This window comes from Lissotriton helveticus, chromosome 5_1 (genome assembly GCF_964261635.1).
Source record: "Lissotriton helveticus chromosome 5_1, aLisHel1.1, whole genome shotgun sequence".
Taxonomy (NCBI): domain Eukaryota; kingdom Metazoa; phylum Chordata; class Amphibia; order Caudata; family Salamandridae; genus Lissotriton; species Lissotriton helveticus.
In genome coordinates, this window is record NC_136065.1 from 1514150569 (window position 1) to 1514177255 (window position 26687).

A 26687-nucleotide genomic window follows, 5' to 3' on the forward strand; every position below is an offset into this window, starting at 1 on the left:
TGCTGCATTCTACAGCACACATATAAAGAGGAAATAGCCTCATAGAATAGTTTTTGCGTGGCTTTGGGGAAAAAAAACATACAAACTTTTTCTTAGGGCTATTGTCGAATGCCAAGGTTGCAATAACCTTTTTCTTTCACTGCCCTAAACTTGCTTATTCTTGCAGGTTCTTTTTTCAGCCCCATTTATGGATTCATATTTGTTTTCTCATCTCTCTCCTATCTTCCCTTTCTGTCTTTCTCTCTTGCTTTGAGTCATGGTCTGTTGGTGAAAAATGAGCCCCAATCTCCTAAAATGAGTGCAGGTGGGTAGGGCTGAGTATGAATACTTTGCATGGGAGAGTGGTCTCTCCTCTGGAGAGCGCAGGCAGCTAAAGCTATCACATTTTCTTGGAAATGTGCTTCATATGGATTATAATGCCGGTTGAGTAGGCTGGCGGTAGAGTTAGTTTGTTCAATCCTTGGGAAAAGGAAGCTTTACACTGGGAAAAGGCAACATTGTTTTATGTGTAGCTTACAAAAGTGTGAACCTTCTGCCTAAATCAGGAGTGTTTCCATATATACTCAAATTGCGCTCAAATGTACTCATGCTAAACGTATAAGTAAGGGCTTAAGATCTGATGCCACTTCTTGTGTTTCCACTTCCTGTAAAGTTGTGGCTTGTGATGCCACTTCCTATGATGTCAATTCCACTGATGCCATGTGTGATGTCATGCACCATAAATTTGCGTGCCGTGATTTCACTTGCATACTGCCTAAGTAGGTAAGTCCCCCCACTTCTTTGTTTAGGACTTGTGTCCTGTATATATTGCAGACTTCTGTTTGCAAAACTGTTAATATCCTGATGAGAGCGAAGACCTGTCTTCAGCTCTGGTTTAATCATTGCTGTGTGTCTGTTCGTTTAGCTGCAACAGAGTTTTTTTGCTGACAACCTTTGGTCACGCATTTACTTCTCTCTGGCTTTTACTGCAGGCCATTAGGTTTGTGTTTGTGAATCATTCTCGAGCATGCACTGCCCTGCAGGAGGTGTGACTGGGCAGGACAGCCAGCTACTGAAGCACCCAATCATCAAGGCGATGAGTGTCGCTCAACGGCGAATGAGTGATTCATCCAGATGCTCTTCAGCAGTGATAAATATGCTGATCAGAGGCAGAGGCTAAGAGCCTCATTTATGAAAAGTGATGCATCGCTGCGTGAAAACAGCGATGCGTCACTTTTCATTGCACCCTCTTTGCAACATGCTGAATGCCTCATATTTACAGTATGAACCATCATGTCGCAAGGAGTTAAAGGTATGTCAGTCATTGTGATGAATGTAGGCGCAAAAATGACGCATTGCTGGAGTGTGTGACGAAAGTGACACAACTCCTTCAATGGGTCATTTCACATGGGCAAGTCACATTTCAAATGTGTCTGCATCAGTCTTACGCCTGCTGTGGGGCAGGCGTAAGATATTGACGCATTTGCATCCTAGAAGTGACCCAGTGATTTCACTGCGTCCCTTCTACGAGGCTTACTTCCGTCAGAACACCCACCCTGCATACATTATACCTGGCGCAGGTATAATGTGGCGCACGGGTTAACAAAGTGACGCATCTACCTAGAGGTGGCACTTTTTTTTTATAAATATGATGCAACATGGCACATTTTTTACCCTGCTGGTGCGCCACAAAAAGTGACGCACCAGTGTCGCAAAAGTAAATGTAAATGTATTTCGATTTATATAGCGCACGATTCACCCAGGGGTCTCAAGGCGCTTGCTTAGGGAACCCGTCCTGGTATTCCCCTGTGAGAGATACCCCGGCAGGGTATTCACAAGGTGAAAGCCAGGCATCCCGCCGTGAGGGGCCGTAGTGGAGATTAAGCAAGCTATTGCCCAGAGTTGCAGAGTGTGACCCCGTGAGTCGAGTAGGCACCGGAGCGAGAATTGTCGAGTCCGTGGAATTTTTGAGCCCGAGACCCGCCGAGGCGGGGAATCGAACCCTGGTCCACGGCTGATCTCAGCTTCCGGGTCTGCCGCCTCTAACCACTGAGCCACACTTCTCCACATAAAGTGATGCAAGGGCTCATAAATAATGCCCTAAATCACTGACTCTGGCCTGATTTGTAAGGTGAGTTTTTGCACATGGGAGCTGCTTTGGTGTAGAGCCTTCCGCTGCCAAATGTTACAGTAGGGCGCAAACAAATATACTGCTTAATTTTGTTTTACCTTTTGATTAGAAAAAAACTCCTTTTGGAAAAAACAATGGTGACATGTTTTTATAAGAAGCGTAGATCACTTGAAGTGCCTCCATTGAAAACTCTGAAACAAAGGCTGAAGGCAGTGCGAATTTCTCACAGTGCCTGTCAGAAGGTCAAAAAGGTGTTCACAATGCTTGTTTGGTCATCCTATCCTTGGCTTCTCTGCTGTACAAGCAGAGCAATGATCACTGATTCCATTTGCAATTGTGATTCTGTGCAACTTTGTGTGAAGGAGCTGGCAAAATATTGAGAAGGTAAAAGTAAATGAAAATGCAGTGCTTACAGGTGAGTCGGTGTGTTTTTGGAATGGCGAACATGCGAGGAAGTGCATTATGGAGTCAGTGGAAGGAGGCTGCTGAAGATAAGATATGCATATGGACAAGATATATAGAGAGAAAAGGGTGCATGTGTCTAACATAGAATGAGCATAACTGGCATGATTGAGACACTCTGAACAACACTACTACCCCTTCCACATCTGATCCAAAACAGCCTTTATTTTTTGATAACTGTGTTCTGCCTGTCAAGATAAAAGGAGTGCTGCAGCATGTAATGATGGCTTTGCCGGACTACTTCACGAACAACAGCTGCATCATCCGCAATGTTCATAAATAATGCAGCTGTTTTGATGAAGTAGTGGGCCATCACGGCGAGCTAATAGAGTTCTGTCAGGATGGGGGCAATGTGATCATGTTTCTTTATCCCCTCAATGAGACTTGCAGTGCCTTGTAGGGTGCCCTAATTTTTAATGTTTATTCCTTGCTGTCTCATTGTGTCAGGTCTGAGAACTCACAAAAACGTTTATTTCCTCAGTAGATTACATTTGTAGAGGTATTCCAATAAATGAAGAAATCTGTGAGGTACTCGACATTGTTATCTCCAAGTTTGTCATGAAGTTCCGTGGCTATACTAAATAAGCAGCTACCTACATCATATCATATGAAATCTCTTTATTGATGTCATAACTACACTTTCACAATTGCTTTATAAACCTACTTGCTTTCTCAAATATGCTTGAAAATGCACCATTTGCACACTGTTTAAAAAAATAATTCTCTGCGGGGGCAGAACCCCGCCAAACCCACTTTGCAACTCTCGGGCTCCCTCCTACATTCGCTCGTCACCAGGCACTAAGCCAGAACTTTTACGCCCTACCGCTTTCAAATGTCCCCAGCTGCCTGTGCCCCAGATGTGAGAGATACGGGATACAAAGACTAAATTTGTGAAGAAGCTGCAGGCACGGCTCAGAAAGACAGCAACAGACCTCCGTAGAAAGAGACAAATGTGGGATGCAAGAACAGCGCCAGCCACAGAATAACCACAACGTTTGGTGTATGATTTTGGCATGTGTTCTTTGTCGTGTGTTCAAGTTCAGAAGATATATACAGCCGAAATAAAGCATTAAAACCAAGAAGCACTCAGCCAGGTCCTTAGACTTCTCCTAGTCAGACGGGACTCGACCATAGGAAAAGACTGATCGGCAGGAGACTCGCCACACAGGCAGGCATGTACCACTGACTCTGCCCAGCCCCACCAGCAGTGGCGTAATGGTAAATGATTGGGTCGCCTGCAGAAAGTGGTGAGGGGCCCCTCAGACTCCCATATCTCACAGATATTCATGCGCCCTGAAGGCCCTCCTGCCCTCGCCGAAGGGCTGCAGCCGTTTGTGTTACTGCTCTGCCCAGCGGCCTCGGACAGATACTGAGCACTTGCCTGGGAAGTCTCCATACATTCTAATGTGCAGGTGTACATCCTTGATGAAGTCATGTTACACGGCTGTTACTATACTACACAGGAGGACAAGTAATTTAAATATCCACCATGGCTTGTTTCACCGACACTCCCCTAGGTGGAAACACTTTTATGATTGGAGCACACTTGCATACATACTACACAAGCATATATAACTGTCTCTGCCCCAGCCCTGCCTACCAGCCTTTCAGACGTGAAAACTGAAATAATCTACCTATAGTAAGTCACAACTTGAAGAGTTGTTGCCCGGTAAGCTTGTGAGCATGGTCTCAGTTGACATAGTCACAGCCTTTCTTTATTTACATTGGGTGATCCTGGCTAAACCTCTTCATTTCCTGGGTAAGTTAACAAACTGCACCATTTGGAATAATCAAGATGTGAGGTTTGGCATTTATTAATACATTGACGCTCTTCTGCTTAGGTGTTCAGTTGTTACATCTGACCTCACAACAGTGGCGGCTGGTAGGGGATAGTGACAGTGGGTGTGGGGGATTAGAAAAAAATAAAATATAAAGAGGAAGAATTTACCTGTGGGTCGCCAGCCATTGCCTCTTGTCCATCCTTGCTGAAACCGGACTTACAGAAACACCCAGACTCCCTGAGATATTTATGACACTGCCTTACAGCAGCGTCGTGATTGGTCTGATCACTATGGTTCTGGGTTCACTCACTGAGTGGGAGGTTGTGCAAGTTCTCCACCCAGCTGAATTGTACAGACTGGTGGAGAACATGTACAATCTCCCACTCCCTGTTAATGCTAAGTGTGCCTGACTGTTTGGCCGACCCAAGATGGCTGGCTATACCAGCATGCTCACTTATGGTGCAGCAACCACTCCTCCTCCCTCTTACGTCATGCTATTCCAGCCTGCCGCACTCTAACTTGGAGCTTGCAGCCAGCCTAAAAATAAAATGATAATAACGTTTGGTTATTCATTATCATGTTATTTTTACTTTGCACTGCACTCAGAGCAGGGGGTCGATGCTCCTCTGCCTTAGGGAAGGAGTCACCGCTGCCTCACAAGAGGTGCTTCAGACTGGTCATGACATCAGATAGCAGTGTGACCATAACAAAGCACTCTTCATGTATCTAGAAAGCTGATAGGTTGAAGGTTTCAGGCAACTCGGAGGTTGGCGAGAAGCACATGGATTAGATGAGGAATACGGAGAGGAGTGTGGAGGTATGGGGAAGATGTTGGGGGGCACAGGATGTAGTCTTAGGACTGGCAATCTTGAAACTGTGGGATCAGGTTTGAGACCCGGGATTGGCTCAACATCCTGTGATTCTTAGCCCTGCGCTGTCTGGTAGACTTCGACCTAAGCACTCAAATGGCAAGAAATTACCAGATCTAGATTTATTCATGTTAAACCTTGGAAGGACTACTTAGAGTATCCTATCTCTATAATTTACACACGGGCACACTTTGGTCTAAACACCTACCTCGATTCCAGTAAAAAACGTTGGCTATGAAACAAGCGAAAGAAATAGTGTTACTGAAGCAAGACTGGAACTCCTGCCATCGAGCGAGAGAACCACACGCGACCCGGCGTAAGGCTCATTTTAGCTACACGGAACTGGTAGCCCTCCCACGCACTGGCCATCTGACCTTCTACCGCTAACCAATGGACGGAAATCATTGCCGTTACTGTTTTTAACATCGCGTACATGGTAAACCTACCACATATGTATCAGCCTCCGATATCAATAATTTGGTTATGTGAGGCATTGTTTAAACACCAGGCACCTTATTTTATATAGTCCTGATGATGATCCCTGTATTATGAGAGCTTGGGATCGAAACGTCGTCGACAAAAATCAGTACCACTTCTGTTTGAAATTCATATAAAATTGTGGTAACTGTAGATGGTTAGCTTGCGTGACTCTATGATCACACCAAGCAGCCATGGCTCTAATTGTTGCCTGAATACCCCTCTATTTGTTTGTATTGTATGTTTTTCTGTATTTCTTTTCCCATGTTGGATGCAGGATTGTGTCCCGGTCATTACATGTCGCCTTTTTTTGTATAAATGTTCTTCTTCGCATTGCTTATAAAAAACTCCTTGTCCGGCTGGACACTGAGAATCTATAGTGCCTATCAAGGTCTATATGTTATCTGTTTGTTGTATTTTTCACCTAAGTACCACTGTTCTAAAAAATAATTGATACCCAAGGTCCTTGGTCACCTACTGGGTCCCCTTGTTTGTTTAAATCCCCTTCCATTAGGGCACCGGCTCGCACTGGGCGGCAGACCAATCTGGGTATTACTGGTGGCTTCCCCCCTGGTCTGATGTTCTCCTGATGCTGGTCCTTGGCCATGCGGGCTCCTGGTGGACATTAAACACAGCGCGACATCATCCCTGAGTTGCAGCGGCTTCCCCATTTGCCTGTGTCACTGGAGCATCTGATGGCTGATGTCTGCTGGACAGGGTCTGCTTGTGCCCCCTCACCAACTATCCTGGATGTGAGTCGGGACCCTAGGTCTGACGACAGTCAATGAAGAGGAGGGCTGCAGCATGATATTTTACTGACCTGCCCTGCTGGGATTTTCTCCCATGCTGGGGAAGGATGGTGCCAAACAAAGATATCCTTTAACAAATGCCAAAAGACATGTACCGCTGATCCGGAACACAACATTGCTAAGTCGAGCCACCCACAAATGGATAGCCCCATGCAGGATCCAGATATATGCTCCATGTTCCTAGACTTGAAGCACATTATTATAGCCTTTGACACCACGATTGATTTGCTAACAGACAGATTTGACCACCTAAAGGACGAAGTTGACAAACACGATGATCATATAGTTCAGTTGGAATACCATACTTCAGACGCAGAGGACAACCACCAAGCGCCTGGTGAGAAGCTTCCACAAATGGAAAAAGTACTTGAAGTGATTTGGAATAAAAACGAAGACTTAGAGGTGAGATCTAGAAGGAACAACATGCGAATCGTATGGATTTTGAAGTCAACTGCAATGGGCAGGATGGTAAACTATGTTGAATCTATGTTGCAGGAATTATTTGGGGAGGCCCTCTCTGCAGTTCTCATCGACGAAGGTACCCATAGATCGCTAGGCCAAAGACCACCCCCGGGACAACTCTGAGAAGCATAATAGCTCGCTTTTTAAACTATCGCGACCACAACACGAGTTTGCACCTGGCCAGAGAAAGACAGTCCCTACATTACCAGTGTTATGTGCTCTCAATTTTCCTAGACTTCTCTGTTGCCATACAGGCAGCCCAGAGAGACTTCCTACCGGTCAAGCGTTCCCTGATGCAGACTGATGCCAAATATTTGCGCCTATACCCTGCCAAACTCTAAATTTTCCATTCAGGGAAGACGCATTTCTTCACCAACCTGAAGGCGGCTAAGAAATTTGTCAATTCTACCTTGAAGACTGCATCGCGATCTTTCCTGGCGGAATAGAGCTCTGAGCGTGGATGGCTCAGCAACAACAACTAATCCTGAGATATGACCCTGATCCAATGGTGGAACCCACCACCAAGCCCTGTTATCCTTGCTGACATGCCATAATGGTGGAGATGGCTGTGGACTGCATGGGCTCCCTGTCTTGGTGGGCCCTGGCTGCAGGATCATCATTTCTCCAGCCACCCGGCTACCTTATGGCTGGGAGGGTGTTGGTCATCTGATGCGCCCCATGGAATGAGTTCCTGTTTTGCCCTTATGTTCACCCAAGTGGGAATGCTAGAAGAGAGGGTTGGATGTATTTGGCCTACTTGGGGGGCCAAGTGGGCGGGGGGTAGGTTGTTGGAGTTATGCTGTTGATCACAACTGTTAGACTTTGTAATGTTCTTTCATTCCTTCTTTCCCTGTCTACTCAGTACCTCTTAGTGTATTCCCAAGCTAACTGCACACACTCTAACTGCCAGTGTGTGCATCATCCCTCCCCTACCCTTATGTGCCCGCTTAACTGCTTAACGTGGAACGTCCATGGCCTCAATACAGACGCAAAGCGTGAGAGGTGCGAGCTTGCCTGCAGCGCCATCAGATAGACATAGGTTTCTTGCAGGAGCTACACCTTATTGACCACACTTGGGCACGCTTGCATGTGAGGTGAATTGGGGAAGCACACATAGCCTACTATTTGAATTACACAAGGGGAGTGGCAATATTCACTTCAGCCACACCACGGAACTGCTCTGGACAGACAACCACTGCATCCATTTCTCCTTTTCGAAACCTACCTCACACAAGTGCACGCCCCACCCCCATGCAGAAGCTGGAACAAAGTCTCCAAAGAACATCTAACCTCTGCCCTCAACTGCGCCCCCTCTCAACTACGACAGACACCAACACAGAGGCTACCAATCTCCACCAATGGATCGCCAACTGCACCAACACTGTCGCCCCACTCCCAAACACCACACGACGACTCAACAAGAAAGCCAACCGGTTCACCACGGACCTCCAAGAATCCAATCTCTCTTGCCGATGACTGGAGAAAATGTGGAGAAACAACAAAACACCGGAAGCTTGCTCTTCCTACAAGGCAGCCATTTTCAGTTACCATAATCATATCCATGTTCTTGCACCATTGATCTAGTGTAGGTGTCCCCGCCGCCCCCCATTTTATGCTACATCCCGCTTTGCCACCATGCAACCCACCGTCGTCCACACCCTCCCCTGGCGTGTGACGTCCGTCGGGCCCCATATGTGCAACAGAGTCATACGGGGGTCTGGCACCAGTGTCGTGGCAAGCGTCTGCGCGATGGTGTGCACTACACGCCTCCAATAGTCTGCAATCTTAGGGCACTCCCAGAGTGTGTGTAAAAAGGTACCCTCCCCACCACATCCCCTCAGACAGTTCGGGGTATCTGTCCTGTGCAATTTGTATAGGGTTGTCCTAGTGAAGTATATGCGGTGGAGGACCTTTAGTTGGATCAGACGGAATCTCGGCGAGATACCCGCCTCTCTGGGGGAGGCCAGCGCCTCATTCCATTCAGTGTCATCCATGTCCCCCAATTCACCCGCCCACTTTTCTCGCAATTTAAGTAAGGGGTCTGGCAGGTTATGCAATATCTTACGGTATGTGAGTGAGGTGGCGCCCGTGTGCATAAAATCTGTCAGTAGTCTATCTTCCAGCGGCGAAGATTCCGGTATTACAGTCCCCGCTGGTATTACTGCCATGAGTGCGTGCCGGATTTGAATATAGCGATATGTTTCAGTGGGGCCCAGTTGATACGTCTGTTGCAGTTGCGTGAATGGGATCACCCCACCCGCCGCCCACATGTCACCGACTGTTGAGATCCCTATGGTGTCCCATGCGTCAAATCCTTTGGACTGCCTCAGGCTGCCAAGCGCCCTGGTGTCCCACAAGGGCGTCATGTTCGTTATGACTCCCTTCCATTTCAGCTTTGCTTGTGCGCTGTGCCACAGTGTCACTGTATGTTTTGTCGGCCCTATGAGCTTGGTCGCTTTCCCCTTATGATACAGCGGCGCCAGTAGACCTGGCATCCCCAATTGATGTCTGTCTGCCATGTAGGCAGGGTCATCCTGTGGGGCATGAAGCCATTGATTGATAACTTTTAATTGTGCCGCCCAATAATAAAGTTGAATGTGGGGCAGAGCTATCCCTCCATCGTACCAGCTTCTCGTGAGTTTAACATGCGCTATTCGGGGTGGGTGCTCGTCCCACAGTAGGCTATTCACCACCGCTGTCACCTGTCGTGTATAATCCGCAGGTACCAGACTAGGGGCATTCTCTATCACATAGAGGAAGCATGGCAGCGCCAGCATTTTGAACATCGCTGCTCTACCTAATAACGTCAGCGGAAGGATCTTCCAGTGTCTGACATCTCCCTTCAGCAAGTTTTTCGCGTAGAATACTGTGGTGTCTTGCGTGACGTATATACCCAGGTACTTAAAGGATGAGCCCGCCGTTAGTATGGGGCATCCATTTGGCAGCGTGGGGGGGGGACCCCGCAATACATACATGACAGACTTGGTCCAGTTTATCCGATATCCCGATGTGCGCCCGTGTTCCTCACAAATTGCCAGCAACGCAGGGATCCCATCGTCGGGGTCCGTGAGGTAGAGTAACATATCGTCAGCGTATAGGGATACCCTGTCTTCCCATCCGCCTCCCCACGCGATCCCCCGCAACAGTGTCGTGGTTCTAAGCATCACCGCGAGCGGTTCAAGAGCCAACTCAAAGAGTAACGGCGAGAGCGGGCATCCCTGCCTCGTCCCCCTGCCCAGAGGTATCTCACGGGAGATATGTCCATTCGCCGTCACCCGTGCCACCGGAGCTGTATACAGAAGTCTCACCCAGGCTATATATTTGGGGCCAAAGCCCATATGAGCCAGTACTGCAAGAAGGTATCCCCATTCCACCATATCAAATGCCATCCTAGCATCCAGGGATAGAATGACCGTCAGTGCAGTCAATAGCGAAGCACGGGCCACTGCACCATGAACTCGCCGGAGGTTCAGAGCCGTGCTTCTATGTGGCATAAAGCCTGATTGATCCGGGTGAATGAGTTGGGCGAGGTGTGGCATCAACCTGGTGGCTAGGAGTTTCGCTAGTATTTTAGCCTCTATATTGAGAAGTGAGATCGGGCGATAGGAGCCACATTCCTCCGGCGGTTTGCCAGGTTTTGGGATCACCACTATGACGGCCTGACGTTGATCATGGGGCAATATCCCCTTGGCCAGACTGGCCGTGTACATGGCCAACAGGTGTGGGCTGAGCGTGTCCGACATCACCTTGCACCACTCAATCGGGATACCGTTGGGGCCCACAGCTTTCCCTGAGTTTATCATAATTATGGCTCCCTGAACTTCCTCCACTGTGAGGTCGGATTCGAGGTCTTTCACAGCCTCTTGGGACAAGGTCGGCGTGGGCACATCGCGCAACGCCACCTCTGCCATCTCCGTCGTGACCCTATCCTCAGGGGTATACACCTCCTGAAAGTGGTCCGCCAGCAGGTCCACTATCACCGCTGGTCGCGTGTGCAGCTCTCCATTCCTATCAGCCAGTTGCAATATACTCCTGGCTCCTCCCCCCCTCCTCACCAGCCATGCCAGTAGTTTACTTGCCTTGTCCCCCACATCATAAACTGTCTGTGTGGAAGCGGCTATGTGTTCTAGTGTCTTCTTCTTCAGGTGGTCGGTGTGGAGTTGTTCACTCAGCCGGAGAGAGTGTAGGGTGTCGGGGGATGGATCCTTCGCGTGTGCTGTGTGCGCTTCGGCCAGGCGGAGCTCCAAGCGTGCGGTTTCTAGTCCCTGTGTGCGCCTGTACCCACCGATAGTCGATATTGCTTGGCCCCTAAGGACCGCTTTATATGCTTCCCAAAGGGTAGCGGTGGAGCCCACTGAATCCACGTTTTCAGCAAAATAGTTATGAGTTGCCTTTTTCAGTTCCTTCTTTATCGCTGGGACTGCTAAGTATCCCGGTCGTAACTGATACAATCGTCTATACATCCGTTCCTGACACGATAGCGTGAGAGTGAGGGGGGAGTGGTCAGATATACCCCTTGGTTTGATTTGAACTGCATCTATGCTAAGGCGACCCTCCCCTAAAGCAAAAAAATAGTCAATGCGTGAGAGGCTATTATGTGTCGCCGAGTAGTATGTGTATTGTTGCTCACTAGGGTGCATCGCGCGCCACAAATCTACCAATCCCTGTGAGTCCACAAACTCTCTTAATCGGGAGGCGACCGGGGCATTCTGCCGCACCGGGAACCTGTCCTGAGCGTTGTGTATTACCGCATTAAAGTCACCCCCCACAATCACGTCACCCTCCGGGAGCTCCAGTAGGAACTTCCCCAATGCAGGAAGCGTTATGCTGTGTAGTGCTGGGGGGATGTAGACCGATACAATGGTTAGTGGTTTACCCTCCCACTGGCCCCAGGCTGCCGCAAATCTGCCCTGATCGTCCGTTTTCGTGGAGGTGAGTATGAACGGTGACGATCTGCGCATCAGAATCCCCGTCCCCCTCGAACCCGAGGTAAAGTCAGAATGCACCACCATGTGATACCCCTTCCTGTTCAGTGCCTGGCTAGCTGTACCCAACAAGTGTGTCTCCTGTAGTAGCACCAATGCTGGTGCAGCCCTCTTGATGCTCTGCAGCACTAAGCCCCTCTTGATTTTGTCCCCCAGACCTCTTACATTCCAAGTCATAATCTGCAGCGGAGCCACCCGTGTCAGCTGATGGGGGTCTATCCCTGTAGTGTCTGTCTGTGCGTTGTTTGCCATGGTGCCATTCGAGGTGCAGCCAACCTGGCCGCCACTACGTAAATCTTACTCATAAAGCGGGAAATGTCAGTGTCCTTGCACAGAGCTATCTCACATTGTGTTCTGTCATCCTTTGAAAAACATGCATCCAACCCCTGTATCGAAGCTCGTACATTCTGTAATAACTAAACAACAAATAACATCACCTGCACTGAGGTGCAAACTATGTAACTCGCCCCCTCTTGAACACCCCCCCTCCCTGCCCTCATGCCAAACGGACCCAAAACTGCCCGCCTCCCCAACCTAGCAGAGTGCTTAGCCCCTAAGGAAAACATGATACTTGCTCGTTGAGGTGAGGAGTGCCCCACGACCTGCGGCCCCTCGTACTCTCTGCGGGGGGCCCTCCACCCAACGTCCAAGGGCAGTCTCTCATGCTGCAGTTGCTCATATACACCATTTTGTCTCCACCGGGTAATCATTATTCTAGCGCCGAAGCATCGTCCAGTTTGCCCGACTCATCTGACCGTTCTCCGTCCACGTGGTCAGGGGCCGGCGAGCCAGCGCGGCCCTTCTCTGCCTGTTCACCTTTTTTCCTGTTCCCCCTGCGGTTGTGGGCGGTCGGCCTCCATCCATCAAGCCATTCTCTCGCCGCCTCAGGATTGTCAAAGAACCAAGTCTTGTTTTCCGCTATGATTCGCAGTCTGGCCGGAAATATCATCGAGTACGGGATCTCTCGGGCTCCCAGGTCCCTTTTAATATCCAAGAACGTTTTCCTTCGACGCGCGACCTCCGCGGTGTAGTCCGGAAAGAAGGCGAGCGTCGCATTCTGGAACTTGATCGGAGGGGATCTCCGTGCCGCCTGCAAGATGGCGTCCCTGTCGCGGAAGTTGAACATGCGCGCCAGAATGGGTCTTGGAGGGGCTCCCAGCCGCGGTCTGCCCCCTGGTACTCTGTGCGCTCTTTCCACCGAGAAGAACGTCGATAGACCCTTGGGTTTCAGCTCGGTTTTGATCAGTTCCTCAACAAATAAGTCCGTCGCTTCTGTGCCTTCCGATTCCGGAACACCCAAAATTCTAATGTTGTTGCGTCGTGACCTCCCTTCCTGGTCGTCCAGCTTGTCTTTCAGCGCTCTGTTCTCCGCCTGGACACGTTCCATTGCCGTTTGTAGCTCCGACACATCCTCCACCAGCGAGTTGGTAACTATCTCCAGCGAGCCCACCTTTTCCGAAACTTTATGAAGATCCGCCCTCAGTAAGGTGATCTCTGTGGAGATGGAGCCCACCGTAGTCTGCACCTGTTGCAAAGTGCGCATCACATCGTCCAACGTCGCCTTCGAACCTCCGCCGGCTCCATCCCCCACGTGCTTGCCGGGTGGCCTGCACTCAGTTGGGGAGGACCCTCCCTTGTTGTAGGCATACTTCTCAAGGCGGGTTTGCGTCGCATTCCCCCTGGACCCCTTCCCAGCCATCACTCCGGATAGGATCACGCGCGTGTGTTATGTCCGTGGCTGGTGACGCAATCTCAAAGATTGTGCAGTCTTGTGCTACCCGTTGCAGCCTTGCGTCTTATGGCCCTACCTTGCTCCGGTGTCCAAGGGGGAAATAATGTATGGATCGGGCCAAGGTGCCCCGCACAAGCACACTGGGTCGGGGATTGCAGTTAAAGTACTTCCCCGCGGTGTCCGATGCGTCTCGCCTTATCAATCAGGGGGCAGACGCCGTCCGCAAGATGTCCACCGCGCCCAGCCCCCAGGCGCCCTCTCCTCTGGCACTCTCTCGCACTTCGTCCCCACACGGGTGGGCAGATCTGCCCTGTTAGTCCCGCGAGCCTCTGGGACCCAGCCGCCACTCTCGCCTCCCTCGACGGGCACGCCGGGGGGGGGTCAGCCAAATGTTTCGATGGGGCAGGGGGGGGGCTCTTACCCCAGTCGTGGGCCCTTCGCCCGTCCGCTCTTCGCGGGATATTCCTCACGCTTCAGGGCCCCAGGACCCAAGCCACGCCGGCTTGTCTGCGCCCTTCACCCCTGGCCGTGCCTTCCCCTCGGCAATTATTGCAGGACCCGGTGGGGGCCGGGCACAGCAGGCGGAGCCCCAGCGGCGGCCCGTCCGTTCCCTCCGGCTTGCCTTGGTCCGTCTCCGCTCCGCAGTTCTCCGCTCGGGCACTTCCGGTCCAGCTCGCCCCCACGCCTCGCGCTTCCGGGCGGGGTGGCCCAGTACCTGCTCCCGCGGCTTCGGATCACCGGTCAGGCCGCGCCGGTCACCAGTGCGCAGTCGGTCTTCCCGGTGTCGGATCTTCGCCGGATTGGCAGCGGTCGATTCCGCCCGGTATCGGGCTTCAGGCACTCCCCAACAGAGACGGGTAGTGTGTCGGATGAGATGACGGATGGTCGGAGAGGCCGCTCTGGTCACGGAGCTACTCCTCTAAGCCGCCGCCATTCTTGGCTGCAAGCCACGCCTCTCAAAGGCCATTTTTGCATCAAGCGAGAGGACTGCTGCGTCCTCCCGTACCCTATGTTTGCGTCCCAGAATGCCATGCAAGCGTTTCAGGTTGAAGGCAGTATTTGTGCCAGGCATGAATCCTGATTGGTCCGGGTGGATCAGTTTAGTGAGATGGGGTGTCAACCTGAGCGCCAATGTTTTGGCCAGAATCTTGTTCTCTGCGTTAATCAATGAGATCGGTCTGTATGATGCGCATTCCACAGCGGGTTTTCCAGGTTTATGAATGGCCACTATGGTGGCCAATCGTTGATCTCTAGGGAGTTCACCTTGGGCTCAGCTTGCCTCATACATTTTCAACATATAAGGGGCTACCCTATCCGCCGTGCGTTTATATAATTCTATTGGGATGCCATTGGGGCCGCTGGCTTTACCCGACTGTATCTTGTAGATGGCTACCTTGAGCTTATCTACTGTAATATCCGCCTCAAGCCCGTCGGCCTCTACAGGTGTGAGCCTCAGCATCCGCATATCAGCAACTGCTGCCTTGAGACCGCCATGTTCCCCGATGACTGGAAACGTGTCGAAGTCAACCCCCTTCTAGAGAAGCCCTCAGCAGACCCAATGGATCTCAAGAACTTCAGGCCCATCTCACTGCTCCCTTTAGCTGCCAAAGTCATAGAAATAGCCGTCAACACCAAGCTAGCACACTTCATAGAAACCAACAAGATCCTAGACACCTCTCAATCCGGATTCCGCAGCAACCCCAGCACTAAGACCGCCCTCATAGCCGCTACCGATGACATCCGCGGCCTCCTCGACAAAGGTCACACAGCAGCCTCCATCCTCCTGGACCTTTCATCAGCAGCTTTCGACATCATCTCCCACTGCACACTAGTCTTCAGGCTCCAAGACGCCGGCATCGAAGGCACAGCCTTAAGCTGGATTTGATCTTTTCTCTCAGACAGACACAAAGAATAAGACTCCCGCCCTTCCTCTCAAAACCGACAGAGATCAGATGCAGAGTACCAGCAAGAATCCTCCCTCAGCCCCACACTCTTCAACGTCTACATGGCCACCCTCGCAACCATTGTCAGAAACCACAGACTCAACCTAGTCTCATATGCCGACGACACCAAGCTCATCCTCTCCCTCCCCAAGGAACCCAACATCACCAAGTGCAATTTCCAGGAAGGGATGAAAGACGTTGTAACCTGGATGAGCAACGGCTGCCTGAAGCTCAACTCAGAAAAAACAGAAGTCTTCATCTTCGGCTGCACCCCCTCTGCATAGGACAACACCTGGTGGCCACTGCCCTCGGAAACCCACCTACCCCAACGGACCACACACTCAACCTCAGCATCATACTTGACTCCTCACTTTCCATGAACCACCAGATCAATGTCATGTCCTCCACATGCTTCAACACCCTCAGCATACTTCGTAAGACCTTCAAATGGATCCCCCAACTCCAGGTTACCGTCACCCATGCACTCATTACCAGCAGACTGGACTACGGAAGCACCTTCTACCCCGGAATCAACAAAAAACTCCTCACCAATCTCCAGACAGTCCAGAATATTGCACCCAGACTTATCCTCAACATCCTGCAACATGACCACATCACCCACCACCTCCGCGACCCCCACTGGCTCCCCATCGAAAGAAGAATAACCTTCAAACTCACACACGCGTACAAAGCCCTCCATAACACCAGACCCCAATACCTCAATTTATGAATCTCCTTCCACGCCCCCAAGAGAAACTTCCGCTCTCCCGACCTTGCCCTGGCCACGGTCCCTCGCATCCACAGGACTAGAGCATCTGGCAGATACTTCTCCTACTTCGCAACCAAGTCCTGGAATGAACTCCCCCCTCGCATTGAACAAAGCCTGACACTGCACCAGTTCAAAAAGAATCTCAAGACCTGGCTCTTCGAATGACCAATGGAGCTGCTCGCACCCCCCCCCCCCAACAGCACCTTGAGACCCTCACGTGTGAGTAGCGCACTCAAAAAACCCTGATTGATTAATAAATTATTCCCCTGGCTCACCTGCCAGTAATGTAACCTTGTGGGCTGTGAAAGAGGTGTGGTGCAGTGGCCAGAGTTGCTGACTCTGGAGCGCGCGGCTCACGGTTCAATTCTTGGCAAAGGCAGCAGCTCAGCTCAGCTCAGCATCATGTGACTCTGGGCAGTAGCTCAGTTAATCTCCCCGATGGCCTCCAGTGCCTGGATACCCTTAGAGGTGATCAGTTCATGCTTTACAAATGTGGAATTATGTATTGCTTGCTGGCACACTGCAGGGAATCCCACTGAAGCTGCTCACAGTCTGTGGCCCACACGTCGTCAATCCCTGTGTCTTCTCTTAGGTTTGGAGGCTTTCCAGTACTCTTGGGCCGGGAGCGATCTTGTGGGGCGGAGATTTTTTCTGTGATCCTAGACCCAATGGCTGATTGCTGCAGCGACACCAGGCGACCACACCCAAATGCAGCAGTCTAATTGCATAGTCTCATTGATGACAATCACCTTTCAGATCATCTGGTCAGAACGCTATCCAATCATGCACCAGTCTTGTTGGAAATGCACCCCCCACCTGTGCTGAGCGGGCCTTCTAATGGTGGCTAAACCAGCATCTATTTTCTCACCATCTACGCTCTGGGAGGCCTTCAAGGTTGCAATACGTGGGGTCTGCATATCAAAACAGGTGGGCATGTTGTAGATGCTGCAGGTGGATGTGCCCCATCGGTGCCTATAATTGACTACCCCTCCCTGTCTTTTACACAGGATGCAGGCACTCACTTTAGTCAGTGGAGTCTCCACTTAACAAACATGGGAATACTCTATCCAGGGGGCCCTTTCATCACCCCGCAGCAGGCACTTTAGGGAGTGAACATCACCCCACTAGATACACTCACATATTATCAACTACGCGCCGCACTGCGGTTATTACACGATTCCTTCCCCACGGCAACTCCTAGGGCCAGATGTATTAAAGGGTTTTGCCCATTCTGTGTCTATGGGGAAATGTGTTGATACATGTGGCCCCTACTTTCCAGGTCCTGGAGAACACACTCACATCACCTAACCTGCCCAGACTAGTAACCAGACTTGATAGTGAAATGGAGGTGACTGTGTCAGTATGCATTCCCCGCACAAGCAGTGAACGAGAAACTGACCTCAAAATCACGTTCACCTATGACCAATGGAGATATTGCCGTGCTCTGTTCAGTGCCCTCTCCCCCAATTACAGACTTCGTCTGGTACATTTCAGTTTTATACACCGCACATCCCACACTCTAGCTCATCTTCATAAAATGGGCCTCCTTGAGGAGCCATGCTGCTTATGATGCTCGGAGCCCACAGCAGATTTCTCAAACTTAGTGTGTAGCTGTCCTGAGATACAACACTTTTAGTTGTAGATTTTTTTACACCAATGCCGACATTGGTGAATGTGCGAGAGAGCACTCACTACGTGTTGCACTGCTTGGATGTGTCAAGGACACCCCGCCTAGGGTGAGTAGACTGACAGCGATGCTGCTATTGCTTGCCAAATACCAATTGCACACTTCCAAACAGAACGAGTGGCTGTGAGACGCTACATATTGCCAGGGACAGCTTTCAACATATTGAGACCTGATGCTGGTGCGTTCTCAACCCAAAGACATCTATGCTCCCTTAGAGGCATCTTTGTGGAGAAAGGCAGAGGTGCATGATGTCTAGAAGGCTGCGCCTGTGAGCCTTGCACCAGCCGATCTGGCCGGATGAGCGCTCGTATCTGAATGACAGCTCACAATCCAATTAAACCAATACAGCAAATGCAACTGCTAGTAGTCCTTGGGACTTGCTGAGTGGTTCCCTTCCTTTTTGTTCTTTTCCCTCCTTTTTAGGTCGAGCCACAACAGCACTTGTGCGGTCTGCAAGGCCTGTTGTATTTCTTCTGTGGTCTTTTGGCACACCCACCGATTGCCATTAGTTCTTTTTTGTGCCAATCCGAAATGCTGGCTTTCTATTGGTCCATTGCTCTCAATTGTACCTCCTTTGGGGGCTTCTTTCAGCTGGGGAAATTTTACTAAGTGATTATTTTTGTTGGCCATTGCACGCTTCCTCCTCACACAGCGCATGATGGCCCCTCCTCCTGTCTGGGCATTGAAGCTCTGCAGAGCACCTTGGGCCAACCAATCACACTTGCTTGCTACTGTTTTGTTATCTACAGCACACTTCTGCGAACAGATATGCTTCCTAAGCGCATGTTTCATGTCGACATCTTGCCCAATGTGCCTTCGTTGCCGCAGCAATCCTTTCTCATGTTTGTGTCACTCATGTGACAGAAGGTGGCTAGGAAACATTGGTGCACTAACTTATTTTATTAAAACATATCAAATATTTACTCTTTCACTGATGCTAATTCAACTTTTGTCATGCACGAGCAGCCAAACACGTCTTGCGAGGCTATGCATCACACAGGATTAACTGAAATGTGGGCTGCATCGCATTTTTCGATGCAGCGCGTGCAACGAAATTCATTTTATTTATTTAATTGTTTACTTACCTGCAATCATCCATATTACAGTGTTTACTTCCCCCACCATGATCCTCCCCCACCCCGCATTACCGCCCCACGGAACTCCCTGAATGGGCCGCTACTGGTTGCATGCAGGGACACATACTTGTGTATTTTATCTTTTAATTACAGGACTGCAACTACATGAGCACAACTGTGCAACACAACACCAGAACTAGGTGAGCTGCCACATCTGACTTGGAAGAGCCTGACAGATATGTGCTGTGCAGGGCACACCGTCAGGGAGACTTGGTTACATGGCTTTGCCGCTGTAGGCAGTTTTTTTTATATACAGCACGAACACAAATTGCTTTATATGGGCACCCTGTCAATTACATTACACAAGGTCGGATTTGTTTCTTGTTGGGGTGGGCGGCAAGGTGAAATTAGGTGATGTGCCTAGAATAACAGGCCGTTGAACAGATGCTGGGACCTAAAGCCACATCCTTTCCCATTTGAATGGGTGTTAGAAATGGGGGTCTCTAGTTGGCAGAGGTAGGCACCTTTATCCAAATAGGGACCCTTGCTTCTAGTCAGAGAGATTCACTCCTAAAATAACCACTGCTTATCCCCTTGGTAGCTTGGCACGAGCAGACAGGCTTATCTCACAGGCAGTGTGTAAAGCATTTGTGAACACATACAGTAATACAGAGAAAACACTACAAATTGACACCACACCAGTTTCGAAAAATAAGTAATCTTTATCTAAACAAGACCAAACGACAAAAATCCACAATACAGTATTAAAAACAAGGCTTTCAAATGGTAGAAATAGTTCAGTTAAATGTAAGTTGTAAATGCGACACTTTTCTCACAAAGTACCTTGGATGCGTCACTCAAAACAAACAAAATCGCCACAGGAAAGGTGATGCGTCAGTTCCTTACATGCAAGGAAGGTGATGCGTCCCTTCCTTGCTTCGGGGGAGGCGATGCGTTGTTTCCTTACTGCAGCGCAGGGGAGGTGATGCGTTGGTTCCTTACAGGAGAGGAGGTGATGCATCGGTTACTTACTGCATCCCCCAACAACTCAACAGTCATGACGCCACAATGCGTTAATCCGGTACGATGCAAGGTTTCGTGCAACTGCACAACAGGCTTGCATCAGGATTGGCGCGGTGACCTTGGACTTCGGAGATTGTTTCACCCGATGCGTCATGCGGTGATTTCTCGAGCCGTGGCAGGCACTGCGATGGTTTCTTTGACGATGCGACGGAAACAGGTGCGGATGCAACACGCTTCTTTGATGTTGCGTCGATTTTCCAGCTCCCAGCGACAAACAGTCTCTAGAGGTCCCAAACAGCAGCAGGCACCTCTTTGCAGGATGGAATTCCCAGCAAGGAAATTCAAGGGAGCTGGTGGTGAAGTGTTTGTGTCCCTGAGACTTCAGAACAGGAGGCAAGCTCAGTTTCAAACCCTTGGAGATCTTCTTGCCAGCAGGTGACAAAGCAAACAGCAAAGTCCTTTTCTCCTTTCCTTGGCAGCAAGCAGCCACTGCATACCAACCCCAGACAGCAAACAGCACATTGACAGTGTTCCTCCTCAGCTTCTCTGGCTCTTCTCCTTGGCAAAGGTTCCTCTTGATGCCCAGAAGTGATCTAAAAGTCTGGGGTCTGGGCCCCTCTTTTTATACACCAAAATCCTTTGTTCTCTGAAGGCAGATAGTGTCTGTACCCAGTCAAAGGCAGATCTGTCCTCAATGGTGCAGCTTCCTGGCAGGAGGTGGAGACAGCATTGTTGAAGGCAGACCAGGCCCATTCAGGTGAAAGGAAATCTCCTCCCCTACTCTAAATGCAGCCCAGGTCTATTCAGCCCAGCCCTGACTCGTCAGGCTTCTGGAGCCCCTCTCCTCATCAGAATTCTGGTGCCCCTCTCCAACCCATGTCATCCAAAAGCCAGACAGGCAATACACAAAGCTAGCAGAGGCACACTGGAAGGTTAGGCAGGAAAATACTGACTTTCTAAAAGTGGTATTTTCAAACACAGAATGTAAAAATCTCCCACACTAAAAGATGCACTTTAACATTCTAAGTTCAGGCATACTAAACTTTATTTTACTACCTTGTTCTCATGGCCAGTTATGTTTATAAGATATTATAAACAAACTCCCCATTCTTTCCTATGGGAACAAGTAGCCTGGCAATTGAGAAAATCGAAATTGGAAGTATTTCAATATCAGGACATGCCACACACATTAGGGCATGTCCAACCTTTTACTTACAATGCACCCTGCCCACAGGGGTACCTTGGGCCTACCTTAGGGTGACTAATATGTAGAAAAGAGGTAGTTTAGGGACTGGCAAGTGTGTGCACTTGCCAAGTCGACATGGCAGTCCCAGACTGCACACAGGCTCTGCAATGGCTGGCCAGAGTTACATTTTACAGGCTGCTTCTGCGGGTGGCACATTCGGTGCTGCAGCTCATCAACAGCATTAGATTTACAGGCCCTGGGCACACAGTGCACTATACTAGGGTCTGACAAGTAAATCAAATATGCCAATCATGGAATCCCTAATCCATAACAACAATTTATAAAGGGAGCACTTGCACTTTGGCAATGAACAGCAGCGGCAAAGTGCCCAAAGCATCTAGACCAGCAAAATGTTTTCCAACACACAGCAAAAACACAGGAGGCAACAGCAAAAAATGGAAGGGAGACCCACGCCAATGGTGCCAGGTATAACAATGGGTATGGCATTTGAACATGAGATGACCTGTAAATCTCCCCAATTGAAACCACCCCAACCTGAGTTTGTCAAAAATCATACTACCCTCAACCTGACCCTGCCTGCCAATAAACATGGATTAAGGCAGGGCAGGGGCTTAGCCTGCGGAGCACTACAGGGAGCCTAATGCTCCTTCTGAGCACAGACAACAGACGCTTGAGGTAGAGTTTGTGTGCTGCTTCAGAACACAGTCTCACAGTCACAAGCTAGAAGTAAAGGGAGGTCATTGAAAACGACCTGAAGTTTGCAAAACACAGCTTTTATCCAAAAATGTTTTATAGTGCATCACAATAAAGTATTTGGATGCACTATAAAAATGATGACAAAATCATGACAAGTCCTGGGCGCTTAACCTCACCATTCCTGCGACAGATATCCCTCACCTTGAACGGATAGCGCCCTACCGCTAGACCGCACAGCACATCTGGTACCTTGGCCTGCAGCTGACTCCCTCACTCGAGTGCTGGACGCATGTTAACTGGAGGGATTACTGACGTGCGGTGCTGGAGGACCTACGGAACTGGAAGGCACTTGTGCCATCCTGGCTGGGCAGAATAAACGCCATAAAGATGTCCATCTTACCCAAAATACTACACTTGTTTCAGTGCTTGCCTACCCCCATCCCCCTACTCAACATTAGAGCCCTGCAAAGGGACTTAACCAATTTTGTTTGGGGAGGTAGGAGGCCCCGCTTCTCTCAGACACTCCTCTTGGCACCCCGGGATCGAGGGGGCCTGGGATGCCCCAACTTAGTAGAGTACTATTGGGCTGCCCACCTCCGGCACATAGTCGAATGGGGTACCACTGAAAGTGAGAAGGAGTGACTACACATGGATAGGGCTGTAACTGGGCGCACCATATGGGACCTGGCGTGGAATCATAGGGCGGGGCGCTCCCCGAGCGCATACAAGGCGGTGCCTACAAAAACAGTGCTGGACATTTGGGATCGGGTGGCAGTGCGCCGGGGCCTCACCACCTTTCCCTCCCCACATACTCCGATCGAAGGGAATCCGCGGTTCCCGCCGGCCTTCCGCACCAGAGCTTTCCGCAGATGGTCCCAAGGCGATTGAAGGGTACTTACGTACCTCTTTGACGGGGGAACCATAAAATCCTTTCCACACTGCAAGGAGGAATTCCGATTGCCGCCTGAAGCCAAAATGCAGTATATCCAATTAAAACACTGGGTGATGGGCGATGAGACCTATCGGGCGCCACTCGCGCTTTTACTCCATTCGAGAAATTGGCCCGCTACTTCACGGACTCAAAAGGCTTGATCTCAAACATCTATTATATTCTGCAACATCCCCAAACGCCTCCATCCCACAGTTACCAGGCTCGGTGGCAGTCCCTCTCGGGTACCGACATCTCGCCTACACAATGGCTGCGGCTGTGGCGCGACATACCCAAAATCTACCGTAGCATCCCACAGCAAGAAAATGCCTACAAAATGATGACACAGTGGTACTATACTCCGCACCGCCTACACAAGATGTTCCCGGCCTCCTCTCCTGTGTGTTGGAGGTGTCGGTCTGCGACTGGGGACTTTTTACATATCCGGTGGACCTGCCCATCACTAACCCTCTTCTGGAAGGAGGTCCTGAGCCATATCAGGAGGGTACTGGGGTTTCCTCTGCCTGATGCCACTAGCACTATTCTACTTGGGGTCAAACCATCTGGACTCCAGGCGCTCACCCGAGCTGACTGGATGATAGCGCTTCAAATGCTGGGGGCAGCTAGGCAGCTCATTGCCCTGTACTGGAAAAGAACAGAAGCACCACCGGTGGCAGTATGGTTTACGCGCCTCTGGCATGTATTGATTATGGAGCTCCTCACGGCTAGATTGCAGGCCCGCGATACGCGCTTTGGCAAAGTGTGGCAGCCCCTGGTGAACCATCTGTGCAAAATAGAGCATGCGCGCCATGTACCCCCTAGGTTGCGAACCCTGCGTCTGGTTGATGATACTTTGCTCCCTCCATAATCTGCTGAGAGAATGTTCAGTGCGTGTGCTGGAATTGGTGGACCCGCCCTGCATTGCCGCGAGCCGACCTTACCCCTTTAGGCCCTGCTATTTCTATCTCCTTTCTTTGCCTCTACTTTGATCTTTCTCTTCTTACTCTCCCCCTCTCCGCATTCTTCACTGCTGATTTCTCTATCAGCGTTGCACCGATCCATCCGTGGGGCAAATGCGCCAATATGCTTGACGATTGTCTTGCCACGCGCTCCTGTTGAATTTATGTGCACTCCTAATGACGCAGCTGGCCCGAACAGGGTTGTAGGCTTATCGCTGTGTATATGTCACTGACAAGATAACCCCACCTGCGGGCCTCAATAAAAAATAATTGAACATAAAAATGATGACAAAGAAACAGTGCTTTAAGCAAACTTCAGAACACTGTTTTCAGTGTACCGCCTTTATACCAGTGGTGTAGCCAGGGTATCGTGGACCCTTATGCAAAGAAAACGAGCCATCCATCAACTAATTTACTAGAAAATCCAACCAGATGTTGGTGCAGTTGTCCCCTAACCACCTTGGGCCTGGGTGCACAGCACCTGCTGTACTACTGGTGGCTATGTTCTTGCACTCTCCCGCCTCCTACGCTTATCTATCCTTTCTCACTCTCTCCCCTTTAAGACATTACTTCAAACCCCTTCATTCACTCAACCAATGTGTTGCTCTATCTCTTTTCCTAAACCCTCTTTTTTTCTCCCACGCATTCTCCTTCTCTCTTTATAACCCTTTCTCACCCTCTTGTTAGAGGGAGCTCATGCAATAAGCCACTTTTCAAGTGCTGACACATTTTGCCTTGCAGTACTTCTAAACGCAGAATGGGCATGTGGTGGCAGAGATAAAAAGCGGTACATGGATTCGGCCTACAGAACGCTTTGAACTGAGTGAGCTACGCTCCATCGGCTGCATATGCATATACTAGTAGTAAGGCTCATACACATTAATCAGCTACGAGGTTACTCTAAAACATTCCAAGTAGTAGACTTTACATTCGGGCCACTTACAGCTTGCGGATCCTGTGCCACTACACAGGCTGCACAATTAATACCGGCGACCCTGATTTATACCACTTTTCAAGCATAAACACTGATGCCCTGGACACTATATCCATTTAGGGGAGTCTCGACTGCAGCCTGCCCTAGGCTAGAGTATGGAGAGGCACCTGTTCTGAGAAGTACCTGCATAGGTCTCCGATTAACCCTTCTGGCAGAAGTCACTGATGAGAGAGCAGGTGACAGACCGCAGTGGCGGTCCGTCCATTATGGGCGTTGGGGCGTTGCCCCCCCGCGCTCAGGTAGTCGCTTCATCGGATTGCTGCAATCTACAATGGTAGGTGCTTTTGGTGGTTCTGTGAACTCGATTACATTGCTGGTAGCACTGTATGAGGGAGAGTCTAAGATTCAGCAGGGTGATCCCCGGGCGGGCAGCAAACTGCAGTGCAGAAAAGGTAATAAATAATAAATAATAATAAAGCAGACTTGCTGCACCGGCCTGGTTAACTGGTTCCTTCCTCCACATGGACCCAGCATCCGCTTGTCTGCTCAGCACAACAGTAAACTCGGAGTTTCACTGTCTGACAAAAAATCCACCAGGACAGCAGTACTGGTATGGCGGGCATACCACGTAAGTAAACTCCACAACATATCACTCCACCAAACAAAATGCCATTCCACATAATTACAAGGATCCTCACTACGTGGTATAAAAGAAAATCCCAGCCCTGATGCCTGGCGTTGCCACGTAATGCAACAATCCCACTACTCATAATTCCAGTACCCTCAATACCACATACTTACTTTCTACATATTTCCATTACATACCTTGCCACATAATTCCACTACACAAATCCGCAACACACCATTCCAAACCACATAATTCCACTCCACTCCACATACATACATCCCATTATGAAACACATGGGTAAAACACATTCTCATTTACAGTGCCAATAACTCTAACTCTCACTTATGTTAGACCAATTTGCTTTGCAAATGCTTGTTTCTACTGCTCCCTCACCCAGGTAAGATGCATCAACTGTGGACTGTCATAAAAATTATCCTGCTTTATCATGATAACCGCTTGCTCAAAGATGTATCTCCTGAATGTCTGTTGCTGTTTTTTCTGTAAAGCTCAATAAAATTTTTTTTTTAAAAAGAGATGTTCCCGGCAAGAGTAAACACGCATTGCCAAAGCCAATAGGTCTCACCTATGCAAGAGCTATTGGCTTTGTCAAGTTCTTTTAGCTGTGTGACTTTATTTTTAAACAAAGACAACATCCTTCTTTTACAATTATTTAGTGTGAACGTAGCAGTGCAGTGTTATCCGTGATGTTGAAATTATTGTAAGTGGTATTGTTTGTAGCTCAGCATGACTGTAATAAAAAGCGGTTTATTGACTTTACCAGGTATTTGTTTTAGCTTCAAAGAAGACATAAAACAAACTATATTGCAGCCTGTAAAACGGTCCTAACTGTGATAAAAACAAACTGAACAGCTCTTAAAGTGATTTAAATCCATCCCAAAAGAGTGCACCAGAGAGCGGCACAGGCCTCATGGTGTGTGAGGGTCAGGTGTTTTATGCTTGCTAGAGGCTTCCAGTGCCATGTCAAGGTGGCATGTGTGCCCTCCAGTTTGGTTGCTTGATGCTGTACTGGGAATTGTGCTGTAATTGTGATTACGACGGAAGGGGATGGTGGTGGCACAACAGGAGGGGTTTTGTTTGGATAGACAGGTTTAGTGTAGTGGGTATGGGAGAAATAGGGGCATAAGTGAGA